At 46.8% G+C, this 12,381-nt stretch overlaps 1 protein-coding gene across 3 annotated transcripts in view; it reads left to right on the top strand.

Moving 5' to 3' along the window:
* Positions 1–5,423: 5,423 nt before the first annotated feature.
* Positions 5,424–12,381, top strand: part of KANK1 (KN motif and ankyrin repeat domains 1) — a 170,750-nt gene continuing 163,792 nt past the window's right edge. For all 3 annotated transcript variants that reach the window (XM_073345218.2, XM_073345217.2, XM_073345219.2), the window contains exon 1: positions 5,424–5,635. The gene's annotated coding sequence lies outside the window, so the exon portion shown is untranslated. The remainder of the gene's footprint in view (positions 5,636–12,381) is intronic.

Below are 12,381 nucleotides of genomic sequence, written 5' to 3' on the forward strand. Positions count from 1 at the left end.
GCTCATAGTGTGAAGCAGGTGTGCTGAAGCCCAGAGATTCAGTCACAAGAAGCGGTGAGGCCATGTGACCTACCCTTGGGGGTCTGGCACATCACAGGGTTCCTCCAAGAGACTTTTCCAATGCTGGGGGCATAGCTCTGATCATGTGGAGCTGTGACACCAGCATCCTGGTCCATAGGGGAAATGTATTTTATCTATCTTCTTTTCTAGCATGCCAATGGTGTGCTCAGTCCTGTAAAGATTAGAGAGGAAGATAGGGTCCCGGCCCCAATGAGCTTATACTTTCTAAAGGCCTGATCCAACTCTTGCTGGAGACAGTGGACACACTCCCATTAACTGTAGTGGGCCTTGGCTGGAGCCCCAAATTAGCCATACAAAACAGTGCAGACACATAAGCACCAGGTGCAAAGCCTGCTGGTTTTGCTCATACAAGCAGTGATTGCTGAAAGATGACAGGATTTGACCTTACAAGACCAAATGCACTTTAGTGCAACCTGCATGGGGCATCTGATGGTGGAAAAAGAATAAATGAACAAGTACTTCTTTCTTTGGGCGATCACGGAAAGGTGCCCAGGAGAAGGGAGGTTTTTAAGAAGTAATTTGGAGAGAGGGCAGTGGTTTGTATAGATAGAATATGACTAGTGTCTGTCAGTGGTCGTTAGTTCTCAAAATAAGCAGTGGGGCTGCAAGTAGCAACTCCTTGGCTCATATTTTACAACTAAAAGCTGGGACCCTGTGGCGAACATGTTGTAGGAAAGTGTTTGCCTGGGGAATACGGGAGATTGGTGGGAAGAAAAGGTTCTTTTTCCCTCTCCTGCACACTTTCAGTATGAAAAAGTAGAACACTCTCAGTAAAGTGTGGGGGGTGGGGGAGGGAAGAAATAGGTATTTATCCGTGTCACCTCTTTGCTGTGTTCTCCAAGTCCCAACCTCTACCAGCTACTCCCCCTCCACACCCCCAACTAGGGTGACCAGACAGCAAATGTGAAAAATTGGGACAGGGGATGGAGGGGTAATAGGAGCCTATATAAGAAAAAGACCCAAAAATTGGGACTGTCCCTATAAAATCGGGACATCTGGTCACCGTACCCCCAACTAATGTGCCCACCAACTCTTTCATCAATTGGTTGCTCCCCCTTGACAAGCCAACATATTCCCTTGGCTTAGCTCAGAAGGTGCCCAGACCTTATCATTTCCCTCCAACCCAATCCAAACCCATCTGTCATCTTAGATCTCCTCCTCCTCCCCATACGTCTGCTGAGACCCTCCCTCTTCCAACCTATGCCCCCCCAACAGAGAACTCTCCTCAGCTCTGAACCTCTCTCACCCAACACTCCTAGTCCAGGAACATCTCTCCCCTTATGTACATGCCACATGCAAGCCAGGCTCTGAGACCATGTTTATACATTGTTAAATGAGCAAACAGAACAAAACAAATGCAAGTGCAATAGAGACTCTGACAAATAATTCATAGCAAGATAATTCATCTTGTGTAGCCCTCCCCCACCTCTTCAGGCTGCTTGCAGCCTATGTTGTAGAGCCAGGAGTCCCCCGCTGGCCCTTCGATGAACTGCAACTTGTAGTTCCAACGCCTCCCCCCACCCAGAGTCTCCCAGTGCCAAGGGTAACTCAACTACATTACTCTGCTGTGATATTGGTGAGGCTTAGCCTCATTAGCCTGTAATGACCAGCCCGGCCCTGATATGCGTCAATGATTTAAGAATACATATTGTCCCTAATGCTTGGGGCTAGCCTTGTTCTGTACTACCTTGTGTCTGGGAACTAAAGTAGCTGTGCTTCCCTATGCCCCAGAGGCCAGTTCAGGCCCAGGTGTAAATTAGATCAGCTTCACAGCTGCTCCATGCTGGTAAGGAATCATTAGTGTAGGGTGCTCTTACCACACCTCCCCTCATGTCTCTGCTATCCCCCACATATCCCCTCTGCCCAGGGGCTGGGATGAGTAGAATAGAGCGGGCTCTGCTATACTAGTGCTTCCTCAGATGAGGATTCCCCCATGTCAGGGAAATCTTCAGCTTCTTGTTTCATGCACTTTACAAGCTCTGTGTGCTGCCACAGTGGTGCAAAGGGGCTCTGGGGTGGGCCAGAATCTGGTCCATTATACTCAGATGCAGAAAAAGAACAGCACTGTCTATTATATGAGTCTGTTCCTGAGCTCTTGTGAAGGCAATGCTCCTACTGACTTCTTCTTAAATTTCATTCATTTAAACTGTCACCTGCTGACTGCTTCTGAAAGAAAGGATTGAAAAGCAGAAGAAGGAGGCGGGTGTTGTATCTGCCTGCTCTGCTCCTTGCTCCAACAAAGGATAAAATTAGATTGTAAACTCTTTGGGGCAGGGACTGTAGGTTTGTTCTGTGTTTGTACAGTGCCTAACACAATGGAGTCCTGCTCCGTGACTTGGGCTACCATCATACAAATAATAAATAACGTTAAGATTCAGTTCATTCATTAAACTTAAGGCCTGACCCTGCCACTCTTACTCATGTGAGTAGCCCATTGACTTCTTCTGGGTTACATGAATAAGGCCTGGAGGACCAGGCCTGTGTTTATCTACTATTTGGGTTGAACAGTTGATGTTAAGGAGCTGGCTGTTTCTCTGAATATATGTTTCTGTTAGCAGTGGATTTGCAGTGCAGGCTGATCACACTTATGTCAGCATTTCTTTTCTTAAGCCCCAGTTTTTCAGGGGTTGATAACTCATCCATAAAAAGGTGTCCTGGGCTGAAGCTTGGCATAGAGATTACTCATGTAAGTAAGAACTGCAGGATCCGAACAAAGTGTCAGCCTGGAAGTGTTCTAAAAATAGGTGCCGCTGATTTAAAATGTATAATGTATTTAAGTAGGGTTTTTCTTGGGGTTTTTTTTTTAAATAAAAGCTTAATGGTTTGCGAGATGACTTGTGCCTGTATAACATCACACCAGCTTTACCTATTAAAAATAAACACCAGTGTGGTTTTTAACGTCTAAAAATAGTCTAATGGGTTTGGGGAGTTTGAAAACAAAACTGAAAATGATTTAGATGGAAATACTTTCATTTCGGGTCTGTAAAGCCCCCCTTTTATAAAACCAACAACCAATTTAAATTTGGAGCCTACAGTAGTAGAGTGTAAAATGAGTGAGTGTGTAGACTTACTCAGATCCTTTCTGCTACATTCTGGAATGAATGCTAATTGAAACAATCCAGACCACTCTCAGTTCAAAGGCTGCATTAGTTTTCAGGTATTACAGGTGCAAAAACAGCTGAAAAATTGAAGGATTTCCAGTGAATCCTCAGAAGAAAGGTAGAAATAAAATAGAGAGCGAGAGAATGAAACAACCAGGGAAGGTCATGAGGTGTCAAACACTGACACTGAAGCAGAGAGAGAGAAGCCCAAAGAGATTATATGTGCAGTGCAACAGTTGCGTCTTTTTGTGTTGTGAAATAACATGCCATGGCCGATCAATGAGCAACATTATGCGTCCAAATCTGGAAGGAAAGACCAAGTGTCCTCAAACTGTTGGCATTTGTTGAGTCTATTGTGTGCCACTTGTTCCAGGCTTGTGAATTCACTTGTTAACCACTCCTTAATTCAAAGAGATTGTGGAATCAGAGCTATAAAATCAGTCTCTCAGCTATCAGAAAGGCACTCTGAAGCTATTGATCTGAGGAACTGAGAGGAACAGCATAATACAGGAGCAGTGAAAGGAACTATGGCATCCATCCACACTGAAATTTCAGGTTGGCTACCAAAACGCTGAAGAATACAAAATAAGTGAATGCTTTTAAAACTGTGGCCTTATTAGCTGAAAAGGGATTTAAAGACAGTTTTTCTGGCCAACAGAGTTTTGGCACATAGTTTTAAGATGTGTTATAGATTGAGATTTTCAAAGCACTGCAGGGCATATAACCATACATTTGGTCTACTTTGAAAATCTCAGCTAAATACTCCATCTGCTCCCTGCTGAAAAGGAAATACCAAATACTGTCGTCAACAGCTAGTCCTAGCTGGCAGGAGGGCACTTTGCTTCTGATCTGCAAAAACCCTTGCACTTCACAGCGAGGCCCCCACAGCATGCAGTGAGGAATCCTGCCCTGGCTGACAGGACTCCCTTGGCACAGGGCATGCTCTTGCTGTGCCAGCCATGTCAGGATTTGGAACTTGATCCAAAACCCACCGAAGTCAGTAGACTCCCATTAATTTCAATGGGCTTTGGATCCATCTTTTAGCCCTTTAATGGAGGGAAGACTTCCTTATCTAGATTACAAATATGTTTTAGGCAATTTTTCAAGGATACTGTAGTTTTATTATAAAGATCAATTTGAACACTCCTTTTCCCCACCCACCCCCAAATGATTATATCCAAATGATCTCTCTACATCCAGTCCATACAGCAGTGAGTCCTAAATTAGACATGCTGAGATTCAGAACCTCCTTGTTGCCAGGGGAGAATGAGTTGTGCTCAGCATTTTAGCCACAATGGCAGGTCAGTCTAGTTCGAATTGTCTCAAGTTAGCACCCCCACAAACTCCAGCATGCTTTATCTGCAGCTGAGTCATGGCTCAGCAAAATTTTTTCCTACCTACCCTAAAAAACAGAGAAAAAGAGAGAAATTATCTGTACAAATGAATGCTTCACTGGCAGAGGCAAACACATCAGCACAGATGGGAAATAGTTTTTAAACAGTCTCTTTTGAGCCTTATGACCAAAAGATCACTACAAAGGAATGATCAGTAAAAAAAAATGAAACCTACTTCATGTGCCACTAATGATAACGGGTTCTAATACCTCTTGACACGTGTATAGCAGCATTTCTTTCTAGGATCTCAAAGCACCTGACACACGTTCCCAAACTAAGCCCCATAACGCAGCTCAGCACATGCAGCGCCGAAGCTCGTGAGTGGAAATTCTGTCCGTTTGTTAATATTGCAAAAAGTAAATTGCAAAACATTTTATTTAAGATGCTTGAAAGAGGGCGAGCACCGGGCATGCTCTGAATAGATATAAACAGTAAAGCAAATAAACATGCCTAGCAGGTATCATTAGCCCCACGTTACAGATGGGGACACCAAGGCACAGAGAGAGTGATTTGACCAAAGTCACACAGAAAGTCAGCGGCAGGTCTGTATAACTGAGCTGAACGATCAAATCCACCCAAGCAACACCCAGAAGTTCAGTCCTCTGCTTTGTTGGCATCAACATATCGCCCTCTCACTCTTGTGACTGAATGCCCCTGGTCTGAGCTAGCGCTCCCGCTGAGCGACTCTGCCCCTAAGCCAGCGCCCCCGCTAGGCAGCCAGGTCTCTGCCCCTCCGCGCCGCGCACCGCCAGGCTGTGCGGTCTACGCTCAGCCCCAGAGCCCGGCTCCCCCCGCCCCGCCGGAGCCCCAGCGGGGGAGGAGGGTTGCATTGTTGATTTGGGGCAGCGCGCAGCCGCAGTGCGGGCGGCCGGCCGCGGTGCCTGGTCGCTGGTACAAAGAGACACGGGAGGGGGGTTTGGAGGCTGCCGGGAGGCGGGTGTCGCCGTCTGGGGGGAAGCCGCGTGCCTCATGCGTCCCCTCCTCTCTCCCGTCCCGCCTGGGTAAGGTCCTTGCCGGACCGGCGCGAGGGATGCGAGCGGAGCGGAGCGGAGCGGAGAGGTGAGCGGAGCGGCTCCCTGGGGATCGCTCGTGCCCGTGGGTCTGGGAGGGGTCCAGGCTCAGCAGGGCAGCGCTGAGAAGGGGGAGGAAACTTTGTTAGGACCCTTGTCAGTGTCAAGTCTGCTCCCCGCCCCGGGCGCGCAGAGTTTTAATCCCCTTCGGGGGGTGGGGGGTCCCCAAGCAAACTACCTTCCTCGGGGCCGGGGGCGCCAGGACGGTGCAGCCCCAGCGACTGCTCTGTGGCCGCTGCTTTTTCCCTCGCCCCGGGGCTGGGTGAGGGGGTGGTTTGTCGTGCAGCCGGCTGGCTTCCCCTGCCTGTGCCCTGGCTTGGGAGCAGGGGGAGGAGTGGGAGGAGGGGCGGCGTGGGGTGTCTGAACCATCTCCCTGGGGACATTTCCTTGGGAGGGGGAGGGTGGAGCAGGGCCGGGGCTTTAGTTGTGCCGCTGCATGGCCAGCCCCCGGCCACAGCACGTTGCTTTGGGTTCCCCTTCACTTGACATTGCAATGGCCAGGGCTTCCCTCTCCCTCCGCTTCCTGGCGGCTCTCCCCTGCCCAGCGGGTGGGGGAGGCTTTGGGTCCTGCAACATCAGTGGTATGTGGGGTGGAGGAGCTCATCACTGTGAGGCCAAGGTGATGGTCTGTCACCCTTCTGCGGGGGGCAGGATCCCTGCTGGGTCCGGTTCAGCCCTTCCTTAGCACACCTCAACCAGCACTTTAGGCATAGTTAGAAGCTGTGTGGGATTATAATGGGAGGTCTGGTATAAAGGACTAGTTGGGAGCCTGTGGAAACGTGGTGGTACAAGCGTTAATTTCTGTAGCTGATAATGTAATAACTAAATGCCAGATCACTTGCACATTAGCTTGGGAAGGGCTGTCGGTTGCAGGGAGTCTTGCTTGAATAAGTATAGTGGAGGTGGGCCCTGGTGCTGAGTTTGAAGCAGAGCTGGATGTCCCCCTGGAAGTAAGTCACTGGCAGGGGACTCCTTTTCAACGTGACCCTTGTTGTAGAGTTGATAGGGCATTCAGGCCACAACTGCATTAGACTCTTACGCCCCCCCCCCCCCCCCCAAGCCCAAAAATCCTGCCATTGCCAACACCAATGACGCGTTCCAGTGGAGATAGGCCACTGGTGTATGCCAGCAGTCAGCACTATGGGCCAGATTTTCAAAGGAGTTTAGCTCCCATTTAGTCACCTGAATAAGAGCCAGCTTTTCAGAAGAGCTCAACACCCTGCAGAAATTGTGAAATTTATGGCCAGATTTTCAGATGAACATAGCTGAGAGCACTTTCGAAAACTTAGTTCTGCTTGTGGGTGCTGAGCACCCTTGAAAAGCTTGTCCTCCATCCTCTAGTCCAGTGGTTTTCAAACTTTTTTTTTTTTGGCGACCCAGTTGAAGAAAATAGTTGATGCCCGTGACCCAACGGAGTTGGGGATTTGGGGTGTGGGAGGGGCTCAGGGATGGGACAGAGGGTTGGGGTGTGGAGGTGAGGCCTGCAGGGTGGGGCTGGGAATGAGGGGTTCAGGTTGTGGGTGGGGGTCAGGGCTCTGGGCAGGGGGTGCAGGCTCTTGGGAGGGGCTGGGGATGAGGGGTTTGGGGTGCAGGAGGGGGCTCTGGGTTTTGGGGGGGCTCAGGGCTGGGGCAGAGGGTTGGGGTGTGGGAGGGGTCAGAGCACTGGGATGGGGGTGCAGGCTCTGGGTTGGGGATGAAGGGCTTGGGGTGCAGGAACGGGCTCTGGGTTTGGGGGGGCTCAGGGCTGGGGTGTGGGGTTGGGGCATGAGCTTACCTTGGGCAGCTCCCGATCAGCGGCACAGCAGAGGCGTTAGGACAGGCAGGAAGCCTGCCTTAGTACCACAGATCACGCTGTGCCCTGGAAGCAGCCAGCAGCAGGTCTGGCTCCTAGGGGGAGGCTCGTAAGCAGCTTTGTACTGTTCTCGCCTGCAGGCACTGCCCCCAGCTCCCATTGGCCGGTTCCCAGCCAATGGGAGTGCGGAGCTGGTGCTCGGGATGGAGGCAGTGCATGGAGCCCCATGGCACCCCTGCCTAGGAGCTGGACCTGCTGCTGGCCGCTTCCAGGGCGTAGCGTAGTGTCAGAATACGTAGGGACTAGCCTGCCTTAGCCAGGCAGCGCCACCGATTGGACTTTTAATGGCCTGGTCGCCGGTGCTGACCAGAGCCGTTGCGACCCAGCACTTACATTCCACGACTCAGTACTGGGTCGCAACCCGCAGTTTGAAAACCACTGTTCTAGTCCTGCATTGAGCATAGTTAGGTGATGTGGAGTTTGGTCTACACGTTATTATTATTTATTATTATTATTACAGTAGCTCATAGAGGCCAGGAGCTTGTTGTGCCATGCACTGTACAAACTTAAAGACAGACCATGTGTCAGTGAGCCCTGTTACCACTGCTGCAGCTCCACTGGTGGGAAATTTTAGGGGGAAATGGCTGGTCTCCAATAGCCTTTGGTTGCTGAAAATTAACTTAAAGCACCATCCTCAGAGGGCGTTTAATTGCACTTAAACTGAAGTCTGAGTTGTTAAATCTTGATTCCAACACAGTTAGACCTGTTCGATGGGTTGTGTGTGTAAAGATGACGTTTTGCCCAGGTAAGCCTGGACCAGAATACTGTTCCTCTTCAGAACAGACTTAATTTTACTTATTTCTGTTTCAGTAACACTCACAATGTGCTAGCCACTCAGAGAGACAGTCCCTGTTCTGAAGTGCTGGCAAAGACAAACAGCATTCAAAGGGAGCGGGGGAAAAAGGATACAACATAAAAATGAAAATTATGTATTTAAAAATCAACAAGTCCCAAGTGCCCCTCAACTTACCAATGCTAATTGGTTTCTTGGAGGATTCATGACAGCAGTGGCTCTTGAGGGGGAGAGGATAATGGTATTATGTATCTCTTCAGAATGGGTATTCCATGTGTAAGGGGGTGGGGGAAGAAGGTGTGATGCAAGTGAACAAATGGGAGTGCTTGGTCCCACCTACACAGGCTAGGGTGTTTGTCAGCATGGGTATGTTTAAGCCACAGTTAAACTTGTGGGTCCACGTTTTCAAAAGTGACGAGTAACTTTGCCCCCATTTTTGGGTACCCAACCTGAAACACCTTAAATGGGCCTGACTTTCAGAGGGTGGGTGCAGGCTAAAAATCAGGCCCCTTGTTAGGCACCCAGAATCACAAGATACTTTTGAACATAGTGTGTGGGGCTATTGTGTTACAAGTATATGTTTAAAAAGTATTTCAGGTGAGCTTTAAAGCTCTAGTGTAGACAGTGCTTTACTGTGACTGCCATGTTAACAGAAGTTTGACTTTAGGTAAAAGCTAACCGTTTTGTTTGTCTCTTGTAAAGCTAAGACCTGTTACGGTTGTGATTTTTATTTAAAATGAGAGCTCTCTTTACATGTTTTAATTAAGAGAATAGCTTGTCTGGCAATTCTTGTGCTTAGTCAATCACCTTGGGTCTTAGCTAGCTGAGAAAGGTGGCATGCCAATTTGCTAATTGAGAAATCAGATTTATCTTTGCCTCTGTAACTCTTATTTCAGCCTCTTCTGACAGGCTCACTTTGGGTGAGATCAGGGGATTGGAGGTGTATGTATGTGAGGAAGGGAATAAGGACAGAGGTAAAGATGATACAGTGTAAAGTGTAGAAGACCAAGCTACAATTATTTAATATGCATGAAAGACATGCAAAGAAGATCCCACTTCTTGCCAGGATGGGGGTGTCTTCCAGTGCCCTGGTCCAAAGACCCGATGACCACTTATGTGGGTCTGTAATGCCTCCAGTAGGTCATCTAATTCAGGGGTTCTCAAACTTCATTGCACAATGGCCTCCTTCTAACAACAACAATTACTACATGACCTCAGGAAGGGGTACTGAAGCCTGAGCCCAAGGGCTTCAGCCTCAGGCAGTGGGATTTGGCCTGGGCAGTGCGGCTTGGGCTTCAGCCCTGGGCCCCAGAAAGCCTAAGCCAGCCCACTTTGGGGTCCCAACTCACAGTTTGAGAACCGCTGATCTAGTTCCTTCCCTGCATCAGGACAGGATTTGCCAAGTAACCCCTCTCCACTTTGTAAACTGTGTTACACTGCTTAGGCCTGAGGATGGCTGGGACTCAACTGGGAAACATGTCGAAGTTGTCACCAGTAATTTGATGATGACTCTAGACTAAGCATATTGCTTCTGTAGCACTCCAAGCTAAAGTAGGAGACCTGGGGCTGAATTCCATTTTAGTCTAGACACATGTAACTCCTGTTAACTTCTGTGGAGTTATTCTGGATTTAACCTAGGGTAGCTGAGAACAGAATCAGGCCCTTGGACTGGAAATTAAACCGAGGTGTCTCGGGTGGCATGTCAGCAAGCGTGGCCTAGACAGATCACTGTAGCTGTTTATTTGCACTGATGGAAATGGAAACTGCTTTGTTTTTCATATCCAGGAGTGTCCTCTAAATGAGACCAATCCATTACACAACTTCCTTCCCCTACCCCCTTTCTGGCTTCTAAACTCTAATACCTATGTGTGTCTCAATTGCTGCTGTGCATTATATATCTAAATAATAGATGCGGAAAGTGAAATTAAAACTCTCTAATGAAGAATCTGTTTTGTAACTGATGCGGGGTCTCTCTTTGCAGCCTAGGAGAAGCTGTCAAAAGTAGGCAGTAGCTTGTGCTTTTTGGTTACAAAAGCACAATCTGTTAAGTGGGCACAGATGCAAATTTGTTAGGGTGTCAGCACCTACAGTGACTGTGGAGCAGGGATGAGGTACCTTCTGATCAGTTAGTAGAATTGAGTAATAGTGAAAGTTTCAAGCATCAGCACATGTTCTGATCAGAAGCACTTAAACTGTTTATAGAAAACAGACAGTCCCTTGTAGATTGCCCTTGTAAATTTGTAAGGAAGCATGTGTATAAATGGTAAACTTCTATATAATACACACATTAGTGTAAATTGTAAATGTATTTGTAAACACTTGTGGGTTGTGGTAGAGTAATCTAGTACATATTAAATAAGTTATTTATTTACCCTGTCCTAATGATTAGCATACTAGTTGTTGTGATTCCATGGGTGAATTTAACAAACATTTGTGAGACACTTTGACTGTTTATCCTCTCGGTCATCCAATAAATGTTTCCATGTTACTTAAAATAAAAATGTTTACAATACTGTATAAATAGATGGAGGGCTTTGTGGCTGAAAATTTTACTTGTTTTTATTTTGTAAGTAAACCCTGTGAAAATATGACTAATCAAATATTGCTTTTTTTTAAATAAATCTCACTTAGCCTTTGAAACTAAAATTTGCCTTAAATAACCATTTAGATTTGTGATCAGACTTACCATGTACTTGACTCTAATGGGACATAATTCATTTTAAGTATCTTTAATAGTGTCTTTTTGTAGCTGAGTAACTGGCAGTGGTGTAGAAGAGCATTTTAGATTTCTCATGGAATAATCAAGGCAACAACTTAGAGTTGTCAGCACTGGGACTCTGCAGTTCTCTCTTACTCCCATTAGAGATGCTATATATTGAGGTGTGATAACATGCAAATTATATTGTGTCAGCTGTGAGAAAGCCAGGGCCTGAAAAGGAGGGTGATAGTACATGTCAAGAATGAACAATTAACAGAATTCATTACTATAAGCGATTGATGTATACTTATGCAGATTACCTCGAAAATGTTCCTTTCCTATTCCCTATGTGAATTGTATCTTAACTTCCAACTGTTTCTAACAAACTGTAGCACCTAATGTCATGCAAAAATGTACTGCCTTAGGGGAGCTCTACTTGAATTTATGACAATATTGAGATTAAGGCAATGTCAAGTAGCTAAACTCAGAACTCAGATGTCGTGCATTTCAGATTTCTACATTAGGTGGGAATATTTAAACAAAGTCAATTTAAAAAAAAAAAGTGAATCCCTTCTGCAATGTCAGAAAGAACAACAGGACTGGAGTAGTCATTAGAACCAGACAGTGAAAATAACTATTCTAGTGTTGCAGTACAAGCCTAATGAAAGGTGAGAGAATGTCTCTGAGCTTTGCTAGTAAGTCATAGACCAGAATGATAGGATCATCTAGTCTTACCTCCTGTATATCACAGGCAATTACATTTCCCCCAGTGACCTCTGCGTTGAAACCAGTAACTTGCGTTTGACTACAGCATGTCTTCCAGAAAGGCATCCAGTGTAGATCTGAGGACTGCAAGAGAAGGAGAATCCACTCCTTCCCTTGGTTGGTTGTTCCATTGGTTACTCATCCTCCATTGGTGGTGAGGAAGGGAAATTGTGGTTATTCTTTCATTTGAATTTGTCTGGCTTCAGCTTCCAACCATTGGCTCTTGTTACGTCTTTCTCCACTCTGTTACAGGTCATGTAATTGGGTTTCAGATGTCCCTTTTAATTCCTCGCATACATGAGCAGACTAAATGAAAAGTGACTAGACAAAATTGAACTAACGCTGTGTAGGAGCTATTAAGACAAAATTAGCCTTTGGTCTTTTGCCTGTTTTTTGTGTGGATAGTAAAGTAGAATAGCTATCAAACTCCCCACCCCTGGAGATTATTTACTCCGTATAATAGACAGTTTTAAGAATGGCTGCTCTTTGACATCTCCTACGGGTACCAAGAGAATTCTCACTTTGCTGTGTAAAGAGGGAAGGGAAAGAGAGGTTGGCGTCCTGCACTTTTTGAGACTTTGCCAGTAAGCTTGTGTGAAGATGGTGGGGTGAGGGGAAAGAACTAGG

The sequence above is a fragment of the Lepidochelys kempii genome, chromosome 5 (assembly GCF_965140285.1).
Source record: "Lepidochelys kempii isolate rLepKem1 chromosome 5, rLepKem1.hap1, whole genome shotgun sequence".
Classification (NCBI taxonomy): Eukaryota; Metazoa; Chordata; order Testudines; family Cheloniidae; genus Lepidochelys; species Lepidochelys kempii.